This window comes from Sebastes umbrosus, chromosome 14 (genome assembly GCF_015220745.1).
Source record: "Sebastes umbrosus isolate fSebUmb1 chromosome 14, fSebUmb1.pri, whole genome shotgun sequence".
In the NCBI taxonomy this organism is placed as follows: domain Eukaryota; kingdom Metazoa; phylum Chordata; class Actinopteri; order Perciformes; family Sebastidae; genus Sebastes; species Sebastes umbrosus.
The window spans coordinates 11,700,120-11,714,352 of record NC_051282.1 but is presented as its reverse complement, the minus strand read 5'-3'; the positions used below and the strand labels follow the sequence as shown (position 1 = coordinate 11,714,352).

Below are 14,233 nucleotides of genomic sequence, written 5' to 3'. Positions count from 1 at the left end.
GACTGAGTGACTGGGTGACTGACTGGGTGACTGACTGGGTGACTGAGTGACTGACTGACTGACTGAGTGACTGGGTGACTGACTGAGTGAGTGAGTGAGTGAGTGACTGAGTGACTGACTGGGTGACTGGGTGACTGACTGAGTGACTGACTGAGTGACTGAGTGACTGACTGACTGAGTGACTGACTGAGTGAGTGACTGAGTGAGAAACTGAGTGACTGACTGAGTGACTGACTGAGTGACTGACTGAGTGAGTGACTGAGTGACTGAGTGAGTGACTGACTGAGTGACTGAGTGACTGACTGGGTGACTGACTGACTGAGTGACTGAGTGACTGACTGAGTGACTGGGTGACTGACTGAGTGAGTGAGTGAGTGAGTGACTGAGTGACTGAATGGGTGACTGACAGTGACTGAGTGACTGACTGACTGACTGGGTGACTGACTGAGTGAGTGAGTGAGTGAGGAGTGAACTGAGTGACTGAATGGGTGACTGACAGTGACTGAGCTGACTGACTGACTGACTGGGTGACTGACTGACTGAGTGAGTGAGTGAGTGAGGAGTGAGTGACTGAAGTGACTGACTGGGTGACTGACTGAGTGGACTGGGTGACTGACTGGAGTGAGTGAGTGAGTGAGTGACTGAGTGACTGACTGGGTGACTGACTGAGTGACTGAGTGACTGACTGGGTGACTGACTGACTGAGTGACTGAGTGAGAAACTGAGTGACTGACTGAGTGACTGAGTGAGTGACTGACTGAGTGACTGACTGAGTGAGTGACTGAGTGACTGAGTGAGTGACTGAGTGAGTGACTGAGTGACTGAGTGACTGAGTGACTGACTGAGTGACTGAGCGACTGAGTGACTGACTGAGTGACTGACTGAGTGAGTGACTGAGTGAGTGACTGAGTGACTGAGTGACTGACTGAGTGAGTGAGTGAGTGACTGAGTGAGTGACTGAGTGACTTACTGAGTGAGTGAGTGAGTGAGTGAGTGAGTGAGTGACTGACTGAGTGACTGACTGAGTGACTGAGTGACTGACTGGGTGACTGACTGAGTGACTGGGTGACTGACTGAGTGACTGAGTGACTGACTGGGTGACTGAGTGACTGACTGGGTGACTGAGTGACTGACTGAGCGAGTGAGTGAGTGAGTGAGTGACTGACTGACTGGGTGACTGAGTGACTGACTGAGTGACTGACTGAGTGACTGAGCGACTGAGTGACTGACTGAGTGACTGACTGAGTGAGTGACTGAGTGAGTGACTGAGTGACTGAGTGACTGAGTGACTGACTGACTGACTGGGTGACTGACTGAGTGACTGGGTGACTGACTGAGTGAGTGAGTGAGTGAGTGACTGAGTGACTGACTGGGTGACTGACTGAGTGACTGGGTGACTGACTGAGTGAGTGAGTGAGTGAGTGACTGAGTGACTGACTGGGTGACTGACTGAGTGACTGACTGACTGACTGGGTGACTGACTGAGTGACTGGGTGACTGACTGAGTGAGTGAGTGAGTGAGTGACTGAGTGACTGACTGGGTGACTGACTGAGTGACTGGGTGACTGACTGAGTGAGTGAGTGAGTGAGTGACTGAGTGACTGACTGGGTGACTGACTGAGTGACTGAGTGACTGACTGAGTGACTGGGTGACTGACTGAGTGAGTGAGTGAGTGAGTGACTGACTGGGTGACTGGGTGACTGACTGAGTGACTGAGTGACTGAGTGACTGACTGACTGACTGGGTGACTGACTGAGTGAGTGAGTGAGTGAGTGACTGAGTGACTGACTGGGTGACTGGGTGACTGACTGAGTGACTGAGTGACTGAGTGACTGACTGACTGACTGGGTGACTGACTGAGTGACTGGGTGACTGACTGAGTGAGTGAGTGAGTGAGTGAGTGACTGAGTGACTGACTGGGTGACTGACTGAGTGACTGGGTGACTGACTGAGTGAGTGAGTGAGTGAGTGACTGACTGACTGACTTGGTGACTGACTGAGTGACTGAGTGACTGACTGAGTGACTGACTGACTGACTGGGTGACTGACTGAGTGAGTGAGTGAGTGAGTGAGTGAGTGACTGACTGGGTGACTGGGTGACTGACTGAGTGACTGAGTGACTGAGTGACTGACTGACTGACTGGGTGACTGACTGAGTGAGTGAGTGAGTGAGTGACTGAGTGACTGACTGGGTGACTGGGTGACTGACTGAGTGACTGAGTGACTGAGTGACTGACTGACTGACTGGGTGACTGACTGAGTGACTGGGTGACTGACTGAGTGAGTGAGTGAGTGAGTGAGTGACTGAGTGACTGACTGGGTGACTGACTGAGTGACTGGGTGACTGACTGAGTGAGTGAGTGAGTGAGTGAGTGACTGACTGACTGACTTGGTGACTGACTGAGTGACTGAGTGACTGACTGAGTGACTGGGTGACTGACTGAGTGAGTGAGTGAGTGAGTGACTGAGTGACTGACTGACTGACTGAGTGACTGACTGAGTGACTGGGTGACTGACTGGGTGACTGACTGGGTGACTGAGTGACTGACTGACTGACTGAGTGACTGGGTGACTGACTGAGTGAGTGAGTGAGTGAGTGACTGAGTGACTGACTGGGTGACTGGGTGACTGACTGAGTGACTGACTGAGTGACTGAGTGACTGACTGGGTGACTGACTGACTGAGTGACTGAGTGAGAAACTGAGTGACTGACTGAGTGACTGACTGAGTGACTGACTGAGTGACTGACTGAGTGAGTGACTGAGTGACTGAGTGAGTGACTGAGTGAGTGACTGAGTGACTGACTGGGTGACTGACTGAGTGACTGAGTGACTGACTGAGTGACTGGGTGACTGACTGAGTGAGTGAGTGAGTGAGTGACTGAGTGACTGAATGGGTGACTGACAGTGACTGAGTGACTGACTGACTGACTGGGTGACTGACTGAGTGAGTGAGTGAGTGAGTGAGTGACTGAGTGACTGAATGGGTGACTGACAGTGACTGAGTGACTGACTGACTGACTGGGTGACTGACTGACTGAGTGAGTGAGTGAGTGAGTGACTGAGTGACTGACTGGGTGACTGACTGAGTGACTGGGTGACTGACTGAGTGAGTGAGTGAGTGAGTGACTGAGTGACTGACTGGGTGACTGACTGAGTGACTGAGTGACTGACTGGGTGACTGACTGACTGAGTGACTGAGTGAGAAACTGAGTGACTGACTGAGTGACTGAGTGAGTGACTGACTGAGTGACTGACTGAGTGAGTGACTGAGTGACTGAGTGAGTGACTGAGTGAGTGACTGAGTGACTGAGTGACTGAGTGACTGACTGAGTGACTGAGCGACTGAGTGACTGACTGAGTGACTGACTGAGTGAGTGACTGAGTGAGTGACTGAGTGACTGAGTGACTGACTGAGTGAGTGAGTGAGTGACTGAGTGAGTGACTGAGTGACTTACTGAGTGAGTGAGTGAGTGAGTGAGTGAGTGAGTGACTGACTGAGTGACTGAGTGACTGACTGGGTGACTGACTGAGTGACTGGGTGACTGACTGAGTGACTGAGTGACTGACTGGGTGACTGAGTGACTGACTGGGTGACTGAGTGACTGACTGAGCGAGTGAGTGAGTGAGTGAGTGACTGACTGACTGGGTGACTGAGTGACTGACTGAGTGACTGACTGAGTGACTGAGTGACTGAGTGACTGACTGAGTGACTGACTGAGTGAGTGACTGAGTGAGTGACTGAGTGACTGAGTGACTGACTGAGTGAGTGAGTGAGTGACTGAGTGAGTGACTGAGTGACTGACTGGGTGACTGAGTGACTGAGTGACTGACTGAGCGAGTGAGTGAGTGAGTGAGTGAGTGAGTGAGCGAGTGAGTGAGTGAGTGAGTGAGTGAGTGAGTGAGTGAGTGAGTGGTGTAGTAACAGTGCTGGTCATCGACCAATGAGGAAACTCCATCAGTCGGTAGACGGTTGGAGTTTCCTCATAGTTGCTCTTTCTAAATGAAAAGGAGGAGAACAGTTCTGTGTTTAGGTTTTCTGTGGAGTGTGTCAGTGGTTCAATGTATCATCACATAGTGCTGTTGTTGAGCATGTGCTGTTGTTTATATTCGTTTAAGTTACGTTATGTTGTGCTTCGTATTGTATTATCGTGCATTCACACCAAGCGAGAAGCAAATGTTCGCCTCTCTTTCCTCCATCAGCCACAGCGGACAATTTTCCAAAAGCTCCCTCTTTCCACCGGGAGGAGAGAGAGTGTTTTTATTGTCCTCAGACCACACACACATTATTGTGAGTTGCTTGCTCCTCAAACGCGAAAGGAGCAGCAGCAATCTTCACCTGATGTGTCCCAACCCAAAGACATATAGGTTTGATTAAATCAGTATCACCTGTAGTTCCAGCTGGCCAGAGTGAACATGATGTTGAGAGTCCAGATCCAGATGTTTTAAGCCCTTTGTATTGGACGGGCTGGTGTCACTGACAGGTGAGCCAGAGGACCAGACACCCGGGCGTATTTTACGCGTCACGGGCGGATCGTAGTCTGTGATTCTATCAGTGCTGACCGGCTCCTACTACTACTACTACTACTACTACTAATACTACTACTAATAATAATACTACTAATAATACTACTACTAATAATAATACTACTACTAATAATAAAAATTATACAAAATGTCAATATTTGTGTTTTAAATATGGAATGCACCCAGTAATATGTGTAATTTGATTGTAATGCGATTATATTTTGTGTTAATAATCTGAATCTGTAAAGTAACTAAAGTTGTCAGATAAATGTAGTGGAGTAAAAAGTCTACTATTCCCTCTGAGATGTAGAAGTAGAAAGTAGCAGAACATGGAAATACTCAAGTAAAGTAGAAGTATACCTCAAAATTGTATTTAAGTACTTAGTTACATTCCGCCACTGAGTACATTTTATACTGTTGTGTTTTTTCAAAGTATTATTTACTCTTCCTGTTGGAATAAAATAATTGTTAATTATTTAACTGCAAGGTAGTAATGTGTTTTTGATGCATTAAATCATACCGGGATGTTTGCTGAAATTGATTGGATGTGGCACAGCCAAACCGAGAAACAATTCCACCAGCCGCCACTGGAAACGATATTACCGGAGGAAAAGTATCTCCTGCTCTGGAGGTGTTTAATTCACCTGCTGATCACGTTGAGGCCGACGTACAGCCAAACTGTACCCTTCGTGCGTAATTACGCGCGATCAGGCAACAGAAACAGCAGGACATCATGTTGTCTGACAGTGTTTGTATGCCAATCTTTGCAGGAGAGACAGAACCGGAGAGTGAACCGGTGTCAAGAGTCTTGTGTGGACATCAAAACGGCCGAGGTACCGCGAAACCACCGTTCCTGATGAACCCCGGTTAGTTGGAACGAGGGCAGCTCGTTATGGATAAAAAGGTGGACCAGAGTCCTCAGAAATGTTCCGCGGCTGTGGTGAGAGGAGAACAGCTCAAAGAGGCAGATGTCGGTTACTTTGTTGATAGTGATGTGTTCATGAGTGAGGAAGGTGTAGACTGGAATAATGCGCTGATTAGCTCACAATCTGGGATGAAAACTCAAGCTGATCGTTCTGCTGATTATCGCCACTTTGTAGTGGGTGATAACGTTTTGGCTCTTCTGCCCATTGTTGGTTCTGCTATCACTGCATGTTTTTTCCGGCCTTGTCCTGTGTGTAACCAGGCTCTCTCTCTCCAGAGGAGGTCTGAACCTGGTCCCCGCGGCTCCTGTTCTGAGAAGGGCTGATAATCCTCATGTAGCTCAGAGGAGAGCCGGTCCGAGCCTCTACTCCAGACTGACCCCGTTGTCAGAAAGGAGCTGTCCTCTAGGCTGACCTTCAGTCAGTGACCTTCCAGTCAGTGACCTTCAGTCAGTGACCTTCCAGTCAGCCTACAGCAGAGGTTCCGGCCGGATCTGCTCCGGACAACCTAGCTTTTCAGCAATCTCCTAGGTAGGAAAGGACTATGACGTCAGTCATGACATCACAGACGATGATCGATCAACCAATCAGTGGGCTAAATGCGGTAGTTTATTCAACGTCAGCATAAACATTATTTAATAATATTATGAATAGCTCTGAACCAGAATCAGGGTTATTAAATGACCGTATTCCTATGATGAAATATAGTCATTTAAATGCTGTTGAAACAACAGTTATACTGTATATAATGTATATGTTCTTAATGTATATGTTCTTAATATGCCCTTGTACAAAGTATTTCCTTTTATAATTGTAATGTAAATGTAATATAACTTATTATTTTAACGGAGCTTCCCAGCAAAAAGTATTTCACACGTTTGTACCTGTATAACCGGCGTGACAATAAACATCTTGAATCTTGAATATAGTCATTTAAATGCTGTTGAAACAACAGTTATACTGGATGTAACCTGGACATTTCATAAAAACTTGTTGTGTGGAATCAGGTTGGAGCGTCATAGCCCTTTAACATTTGACGTAGTAATGTGCAGAAATTGTCAGGAAATAAAAGTAAAGATGAGCAAAATCAATATAATGACAAGTTGTAGTATTAGAATTACCTGTAATTACTATTGGGTAATTATAGAGTCAAATCAAAACATAAACTCTTTATGACTTTATGACAGCTGCTAAATCAGGCCATGTGGCAGACGGTGACGTCACACATGACATAGAACATAACTGGTAGGACTGCTGACATCTTCTGTGACGTCGTACATGACATCACAGAACATAAGAATCCCCACAAGAATTGTGACGTCACTTCACAGATAGTCTGCACTCAATTACGGTCAAATCAAATAGAATAATCCAATAATCCGACCATGCTCACTTTGATTAGTAGCCTGATGATCAAATGTTGCTGCCAGCAGCAGGTGGAGTTAAGGGAAGCTTCAATAGCCTAATGCCAAGCTAGAGGGAAATGTTGATTTACCAGAAGATAAAGGAAGAAATCATTAATATGTTTTCAGTTATACTCAATGTATGTTGACTTACACTGTAGCCTATTCAAGGTGACATTTGATGTGACTGCATCATTAGAGCTAAATAAATGCAGTATTGCCTTTGGTATTGGGCTAATATCATATTTGTTTACAATTTGATTTGTATAAATAGCTACATAAAAACCTTTTTATTAAACAAATATAGCCTACATTTATGTACAAAATGTGGAAATGTATGGTGTATGTAGCCTAATGTAATGCATACAAAATACATTTGACATAGATATATATATATATAGATATATATAGATATATTGGATGAAATGTCAGGTTACATCCAGTATAACTGTTGTTTCAACAGCATTTAAATGACGATATTTCATCATTGGAATACGGTCATTTAATAACCCTGATTCTGGGTCAGAGCTATTCATGATATCATTAAATAATGTTGATGATGACGTTGAATAAACTATCGCATTTAACCCATTGATTGGTTGATCGGAGATCATCGTCTTTGATGTCATGACGTCATGACTGACGTCAAAGTCCTCGCTCGAAAAGTTTACTTATAGGACCCGCTCTGCGATCAGGTTCAAATTTCGTACCTAGGAGATTGCTGAAAAGCTTTTTAAGCTTTTTCTAAAGGGGGAACCCGTGTAAGGGATTGGCTGAAAAGCTAGGTTGTTCGGAGCAGATCCGGCCGGAACCTCTCCTCTAGGCTGACTGAAGGTCACTGAAGGTCAGCCTAGAGGACAGCTCCTTTCTGACAATGCGTCAGTCTGGAGTAGAGGCTCGGACCGGCTCTCCTCTGAGCTACATGAGGACTATCAGCCCTTCTCAGGCCTGGAGCCCGCGGGGACCAGGTTCAGACCTCCTCTGGAGAGAGAGAGCCTGGTTAGTCTCAGGACTGGTCGGCCAGATTGGCTGAGAGAATGATGAAGTAACAGTTCTGGTCAACGACCAATGATCATGACTCATTGTTGCTCTTTCAAAATGAAAAGCGGAGAACAGTTTTCTGTTTACGTTTTCTTTCTTAACTTACCCTGTAAAGTCCAAATGCGTTGTCCTTTCCCTCAAACCAACATTCGCGCACTCACAAGCCGATCCGGTTACCTGCGGTACTACAGCAGGTAAACAGAGGAGCAGAGCGCGCCGTGCTGCGGGCGCTCCAAACCAACTTTACGCACACGCGCACCAAATTTTCTGAAACACACAAACAGGCCACGATCAAACTTCTGCTGCAGACAGCTTTTACCGTTTAACTGACCCAAATGGTCCAAACAAATCACAAAGAGCTCGACTAATTATCAAAATGCCCAAAAGCACAAAAATACACATTACCAGATCTTATCTACACGTCGCGGCAGGAAACAGCTGGACGAGCCCTCAATCTGTCATAGCCCGGCTCCTAGGACATGACAAATACGGGAAAGGACGCAGTGAATGATTGTAAATTAAAGATATTTATTATAAATAAATTAAGGATATACAGAAGTAACTACCAATGTGGAGTGTGTCAGTCAGTAACATCAGTAATGTAGATGTGGATGTGTGAGCATGATGAAGTGTGATGTGTTGTGAGTGAAAACTAAAGAAAAGACAAACAAAGGCAGCAGGTTCTGGCAGGGATGAGTCCAGGTGAAGGAGAGAGAAAGAGAAAGAGAAAGAGAGAGAGCATCGCTTGATTGGGGCTTTTCTGCTCAGGGCGCACCAGCATCAGGTGGTGCTCTGCATCAGGTGCTGCTCTGCATCAGGCACCTTCTCCATCATTACATAGTGCTGTTGTTGAGCATGTGCTATTGTTTATGTTCATTTAAGTTACGTTATGTTGTGCTTCAAATTTTCGCCTCTCTTTCCTCCATCAACCATGAAAGAAAGAACCACTGCTGCTGCTTTGTACATGTTGTAGAAGTCACAGATATGTCAGAAAACTGGGATGTCATGAACCTGTATGAGCTGCATCACATACAGTGCCATTGCACTGACTGTATATAGCAAGCCACCGGTCGCTACTGTCGCTACTATTAATATTACTATTTAAAAACATCACACAACTATCGCATAGCTCATTAATTGATTGATTGATTGATTGATCGGAGACGTCGATATTGTCACTTTCGAAAAGAGTTTCTTTCTTTCTCAAATGAAATAAGATGACATATAGAATATATCTGAATAGTCTACTATGTGTCTCAGCTTCATAACTGTCACCAGAGGTGGAATGTAACTAAGTACATTTACTCAAGTACTAATCAATTCTGAGATGTCAGCAGTTCTCACTTTATGCATCATGTAAGCAGCCAGATTACACAGTATTTAGGCTCCAATAGAGGCAGTATTGAGCACAGCACGGAAATGTAACCTGATGCAGCAACTTTATCAATTCATAATAAAAGACATGTTTGTACCTCAACTTGTAACCCACAGATATAATCGTCCCTTACAAAATACACACACTGCATGTTGTGTCTCCTGACACAGACGCTCAAATATTCCCTGGAAAGCGTATTTGGGATGCTGTATAATAAATGTGGGTTGCTTTTCTATTCATATTTGCGGTGCTGTATACTGATATTTAGTCGAGTTTATATTTTGGGCTTGGGAAGAATGTGACCCACACAGAATGTAATCACATTGAAGTTTAAGTATTTATTGTGTTTTGATGTAAGATGAAGTGTATTTTTGGGATTCCTATTGTGTTAGTCCACTGTGGATCAGTGTTGGATCCTGTCCTGGCCAGCAGGAGGCAGTAGAGGAGCGTTTGTAACTCAGGGAGTGTCTTTACTCAGGGACTGCTGGCTGAGAGACCTGTCTAACAATAGCATGATGCTTCTGTCTCACCATTTCTCCTGTCTAACAGGACATTTATGTCTGGCTGCTTGTCCTGCAACACCAATGAGCTTATTTACCCTGAGTGTGGCCTGTCCTGTGAGATTTTCTGTTGTTGAAGTTTGTGTTTCTGTAAATTCTATCTTTTACCCTCTCTCTTCACAGCGTTTCTAATTAGGAAATACATACTACAAATAAGAAATACATAGTTATTGCTGCTGTAAAAACACTCAATTTCTGTGCACAAGAGGACCTTTCATAGCATTTGTGTTGCATATAGCAATCAGAAGATAATGCACTGAATGATTCATATGAAAACATAATGGATTATTACTTAAAGCTACTGCATTCAAGTAAATATCTGAGCAAGTGTGTGTTGGATATATTTATACGCATATCTTGGCAATATATCCTACTTCAAATGTATTTTGTATGCATTTCATTAGGCTACATACAACATACATTTCAACAGTGTGTACATAAATGTAGGCTATATTTGTTTAGTAAAAAGGTTTTTATGTAGCTATTTATATAAGTCAAATTGTAAAGAAATATGATATTGCATTTATGCTACAATGAAACCAACTGAAAATATGATATCTGTTGGCCTACAGATTGAATTGGATAATGAGAAAGAATACCAAAGGCAATACTGCATTTATTTAGCTCTAATGATGCAGTCACATCAAATGTCACCTTGAATAGGCTACAGTGTAAGTCAACATAAATTGAGAATAACTGAAAAATTATTAATGATTTCTTCCTTTATCTTCTGGTAAATCAACATTTCCCTCTAGCTTGGCATTAGGCTATTGAAGCTTCCCTTAACTCCACCTGCTGCTGGCAGCAACATTTGATCATCAGGCCACTAATCAAAGTGAGCATGGTCGGATTATTGGATTATTCTATTTGATTTGACTGTAATTAAGTGCAGATATCTGTGAGGTGACGTCACAATTCTTGTGGGAATTCTTATGTGCATTGATGTCATGTACGACGTCACAGAAGATGTCAGCAGTCCTACCAGTTATGTTCTGTGTCACGTGTGACGTCACCGGCCTCCCTATATTAGATTAGTATTAGCATTAGTAATAACAGCATACATGATATCTCTGCTTTTTGCCAGCACACTTTGCCAAATGTGTAACGTTATTTTAAAAAGTGTTATATAGGTAAAGCTTGACTCATGCAGAATTGTATCAATACTATACTTGAATGTTTTCTGCATATTTGTGGATCACCTTACACCCGTTTTTGATTATTTGATTATATTGTTATCCAAAGCATCCGTCTGCCACATGGCCTGATTTAGCAGCTGTCATAAAGTCATAAAGAGTTTATGTTTTGATTTGACTCTATAATTACCCAATAGTAATTACAGGTAATTCTAATACTACAACTTGTCATTATATTGATTTTGCTCATCTTACTTTACTGTTATTTCCTGACAATTTCTGCACATTACTGCGTAAAATTTTAAAAGGCTATGACGCTCCAACCTGATTCCACACAACAAGTTTTTATGAAATGTCCAGGTTACATCCAGTATAACTGTTGTTTCAACAGCATTTAAATGACTATATTCAAGATTCAAGATTCAAGATGTTTATTGTCACGCCGGTTATACAGGTACAAACGTGTGAAATACTTTTTGCTGGAACCTCCATTAAAATAATAAGTTATATTACATTTACATTACAGTTACATTCACATTACAATTATAAAAGGAAATACTTTGTACAAGGGCATATTAAGAACATATACATTAAGAACATAACATAAGATAAGATAAGATAAGATAAGATGAACCTTTATTAATCCCCAGAGGGAAATTCAGGTGTTAAAGCAGCAACATCAGCAAACAGAGTGAAACAAAGGAGAGGTAAAGGTATACAACAATTATAAAAACAATAAATAGAGATATAAAAGATACAGAGTGAATGGGTGAACATAGTGTGTGCAGTCCGTCAATAAATACATGTAATATGTGCATATGTGCAGCCTATAAAGTGATATATAGGATGTAGAGTAATAATGAATACGGTCATTTAATAACCCTGATTCTGGGTCAGAGCTATTCATGATATCATTAAATAATGTAGATGCTGACGTTGAATAAACTATCGCATTTAGCCCAAAATATATCTTATACTGTATATACTGTATATATTCTTAATATACTTTCAGATTTCTTCTCCCTGTGTGTCCTGTATGTCGCTCTGTGTCTCACTCAGGGATGCAGGCGTTGGCCCTGACAGACGCCGGCTCTACTACAGACGCAGCTGACCGGCATTCACCTCCTCTCTCTGGGCATGAACGGATCAAGTGTTCATCCATTCTTCACCCGAAACACTTCATCGTATCTGAAGTTAAGTGGCATGAATAGTAGGGATGCACCGATACCGATCCGAATACGGTCATTTAATAATATTCAGAGCTAGGGTGTGTGCCTTTGTGTTTTCCTTTTTGCGCCACCCGAAACCCTCGTTTTTGGTTATTATAATTCAAACCATTGTATGCTTTATTTTACTTTAATTTCATTCACGGCAATAAAACAAGCGATTGCCTGATAACACCGGCTGTATGTTACTTCCTTCACCCCTACACCACCTCTGGGTTGTAACACATCCAGTATAACTGTTGTTTCAACAGCATTTAAATGACTATATTTCATCACTGTAATACGGTCATTTATTAACCCTGATCTGGGTCAGAGCTATTCATGATATCATTAAATTATGTTTATGCTGACGTTGAATAAACTATCACATTTAGCCCACTGATTGGTTGATCGGAGATCATCGTCATCACTACACAGACGTCATGACTGACGTCATGACAACAGAGACGTCATGACTGACGTCACAGTCCTCGCTCGAAAAGTTTACTTATAGGACCCGCGCTGCGATCAGGTTCAGATCATCGTGGTTAATATTGCTGGAAAGCTGGGTTGTTCGGTGCCGGTCGGGGTTCTCTATGAGGCCTCTCCGGATCAACATTGAGCAATCGAGGACTATCAGCTGTTAACTGAAGAAGACGGAAGACTGAAGACTGAAGACGGAAGACTGAAGACTGAAGAAGCAACGTGGTGGGTGGTGGGGGGTAAGTGAGTGACTGACTGGGTGACTGACTGGGTGACTGACTGGGTGACTGAGTGACTGACTGACTGAGTAACTGACTGGGTGACTGACTGGGTGACTGACTGGGTGACTGAGTGACTGACTGGGTGAGTGAGTGAGTGAGTGAGTGAGTGAGTGACTGAGTGACTGACTGGGTGACTGACTGAGTGACTGAGTGACTGACTGACTGAGTGACTGACTGGGTGACTGACTGAGTGACTGAGTGACTGACTGACTGACTGGGTGACTGACTGAGTGACTGGGTGACTGACTGGGTGACTGACTGAGTGAGTGAGTGAGTGAGTGACTGAGTGACTGACTGGGTGACTGACTGAGTGACTGGGTGACTGAGTGAGTGAGTGAGTGAGTGAGTGAGTGACTGAGTGACTGACTGGGTGACTGACTGAGTGACTGAGTGACTGACTGAGTGACTGGGTGACTGACTGAGTGAGTGAGTGAGTGACTGAGTGACTGACTGACTGACTGGGTGACTGACTGACTGACTGACTGAGTGACTGGGTGACTGACTGAGTGAGTGACTGAGTGAGTGAGTGACTGAGTGACTGACTGGGTGACTGAGTGACTGACTGGGTGAGTGAGTGACTGAGTGACTGACTGAGTGACTGAGTGACTGACTGGGTGACTGAGTGACTGACTGGGTGACTGAGTGACTGACTGAGTGAGTGAGTGACTGGGTGACTGACTGGGTGACTGAGTGACTGACTGGGTGACTGAGTGACTGACTGAGTGAGTGACTGACTGACTGAGTGACTGAGTGACTCACTGGGTGACTGAGTGACTGACTGAGTGAGTGACTGACTGAGTGACTGAGCGAGTGAGTGAGTGAGTGAGTGAGTGACTGACTGACTGACTGAGTGAGTGACTGACTGAGTGACTGAGTGACTGACTGAGCGAGTGAGTGAGTGAGTGAGTGAGTGAGTGAGTGAGTGGTGAAGTAACAGTGCTGGTCATCGACCAATGAGGAAACTCCATCAGTCGGTAGACGGTTGGAGTTTCCTCATAGTTGCTCTTTCTAAATGAAAAGGAGGAGAACAGTTCTGTGTTTAGGTTTTCTGTGGAGTGTGTCAGTGGTTCAATGTATCATCACATAGTGCTGTTGTTGAGCATGTGCTGTTGTTTATATTCGTTTAAGTTTCGTTATGTTGTGCTTCGTATTGTATTATCGTGCATTCACACCAAGCGAGAAGCAAATGTTCGCCTCTCTTTCCTCCATCAGCCACAGCGGACAATTTTCCAAAAGCTCCCTCTTTCCACCGGGAGGAGAGAGAGTGTTTTTATTGTCCTCAGACCACACACACATTATTGT

General features: G+C 44.0%; 3 long non-coding RNA genes across 4 annotated transcripts in view; 1 reads left to right on the top strand and 2 right to left on the bottom strand.

Moving 5' to 3' along the window:
• The window catches only part of LOC119501723, a 22,011-nt gene extending 9,454 nt beyond the window's left edge, over window positions 1-12,557 (top strand). For both annotated transcript variants that reach the window (XR_005209902.1, XR_005209901.1), the window contains exon 3: window positions 12,022-12,557. This is a non-coding gene — a long non-coding RNA (uncharacterized LOC119501723). The remainder of the gene's footprint in view (window positions 1-12,021) is intronic.
• LOC119501720 overlaps window positions 1-12,968 on the bottom strand; it is a 15,994-nt gene extending 3,026 nt beyond the window's left edge. Inside the window, exons 1-2 of the long non-coding RNA XR_005209888.1 lie at window positions 12,833-12,968; window positions 7,132-7,139 (exon numbers count right to left, since the gene is read on the bottom strand). This is a non-coding gene — a long non-coding RNA (uncharacterized LOC119501720). The remainder of the gene's footprint in view (window positions 1-7,131; window positions 7,140-12,832) is intronic.
• Window positions 7,590-8,545, bottom strand: LOC119501724. The gene is made up of 2 exons (XR_005209903.1): window positions 8,300-8,545; window positions 7,590-8,161 (listed from the first exon to the last, which is right to left on the bottom strand). It is a non-coding gene; the product is annotated as an uncharacterized LOC119501724 (long non-coding RNA).
• Window positions 12,969-14,233: the final 1,265 nt, after the last annotated feature.